A 2,190-nucleotide genomic window follows, 5' to 3' on the forward strand; every position below is an offset into this window, starting at 1 on the left:
CAGTCGGATACTGAAGAGACTGAAAATACAGGATCTAATTCTACCTACCGGATTGTGGAGGCAATAGAGATTGTGAAGCAGGAATTTGACAGGAAGGAAGACGAAGACTGCAGAGGATATATTCAGTAATGATATTATGATACCTCGCCAACCCAGTCAGTACGAAAGAAAGGCGGGAGAGTAAGGAGAAGAGCAGAAGAGAAATAGAAGAGGAGGAGAAAGAAAAGATGCAGTACGTATTTGACGTCTTACAAGTTTATGTGCACGTATAACAAGTTTATTGCTTGACTATTAAGAATATATTTTTGAAAACTTTTCTTTTACAGAGTACTAGTATCCAACTTCACTGAAGATCACGTGGACAGATACGAGATGTACAGACGATCTGCATTTCCAAAAGCAGCTATAAAGAGGGTACGCACCTTATTTTTAGTCGTTATTTACAAAAGAAATAGCCATTCCATTAAAGAAGTATTATACTAAATATGTTTCACAGATTATGCAAACCATAACAGGCTGTTCAGTGTTTCAGAACGTTGTCGGGTAGCTATGTCGGGAATTGCTGAGGTATTTGTTGGCGAGATTGTTGAAAAAGGTACGAGCTCTTTTTTATAAGTACGGTTAGAATATTGGAATTTAATTCTAGATTATATTGTACTTGTTGTATAGCTTTAGATGTTATGGAGGCCCAGAATAAAACCGGTCCATTACCACCAAAGCACTTGAGAGAAGCTGTCCGCAGATTAAGACTGCAGGGTCAAATACCGAAAATTATTAATATATGATTCTATGTAAATCTATATAAAAGTTTAATTATCAAAATATGTAATAATTTTCGAAATATGTATTATTCTGTAGGAACATAATAATATAAAAATATTAGTCTTTTTTAAAAAATAGTGATAAATTGTAGTACAATTACAAAACTTGGACAAATTAAAGATATTTTAATATAAAAAAAAAGAGAAAGACAGTGTAATACAGTAAAAATATAGCAAACTACAGAACAAACTAAGAGCTGTTTTATTATATTGTTACAATCTATATTTTTCATCCTGTTTGCAGGAATATTTTTTTTAATGTCTCTGATTTTTATTTAACTATGAAAACAAGATAATAATATATTCTCTGATCGATAAAAAAAAATTTAAATATTCTCTCTCTTGCGTTTGTTCCAGATACCGTGTTTATACAGTTTAATATCTTATTGTTTTGTATTCGTGTGATTTCATTGTATTGTGAATTTAGACACAGTACGGAGTTTTTTATCGATATTTATACATAACCGCACGATATGAGAATCTGAAATATGATATACAGTTACATAAGATAATATATAAATAAAGGAGTATACAGTTACATAAGATAATATACAAAGGAGTACTCTAACGGGCAGTACATTAGGTAGTGCAATAAACAATACAATAAAAGTATTTCTTACTGATTTTATTTTATTAATTACAGCTAATCTCTCACTCTCTTTCTCACGTTCTCGCACGCACCGTTTAAAAGAAGTAAATCTACGACGTACAATATATATTTATGTTGTGTTTGTATATGTCTATATATGTGTTCCGCAAAGTTTTTTCAAAAAACGCAATAGAAAAAAAAAGAATAAGTATTCGCATATTTCGCTTTATTTTTTTTAAAGCTAAAAATAATAAATCATCACTCCAATCATAATAAATCATCACTCCATTCATAATAAATCATCACTCCATTCATAAAATTTTGAATCGATCCGAAACGCGAGTAAACAGTTTATTCGGCAGAACGCGTGATATCTCTTTTCACCCTCGTCCCGTTCTGTATGTCTTACTGGCAGTGCCTTAGATCACGTGCACGACGAAATTTGGCAGTGCGCGATACATGAGCGCTCGGAGAGAATATCACCGATCTTAAAGAAAACTATAAAAATTAAATAATTATTTTTCTAAATTAAAAATAAATCATCACTCCATTTAGATTTAGAACACAGATTCAGGACGCGAATAATTAATTGTTCCAAGTTCACAGAACGTATTGTCCAAACGAAAAATTAAATTCAGCTTACGGTATAATTTTCAAATTAACTTGCAAAGCGTTATGTAAATGACTTTCTTTAGGAACGGCGATATAGATTCGAAGGATGTGCAAATCCGGAAACAGTGGCTGCGGCTAGGCCGTGTGTGTGTGTGTGTGTGTGTGTGT

At 32.2% G+C, this 2,190-nt stretch overlaps 1 pseudogene; it reads left to right on the top strand.

The window, feature by feature from the left end:
- The first annotated feature begins 3 nt into the window (after positions 1-3).
- On the top strand, positions 4-785 carry LOC112468950 (annotated as a pseudogene).
- Positions 786-2,190: the final 1,405 nt, after the last annotated feature.

This window comes from Temnothorax curvispinosus, unplaced genomic scaffold, assembly GCF_003070985.1.
Source record: "Temnothorax curvispinosus isolate PA1 unplaced genomic scaffold, ASM307098v1 QBEX01002273.1, whole genome shotgun sequence".
NCBI classification, from domain to species: Eukaryota; Metazoa; Arthropoda; class Insecta; order Hymenoptera; family Formicidae; genus Temnothorax; species Temnothorax curvispinosus.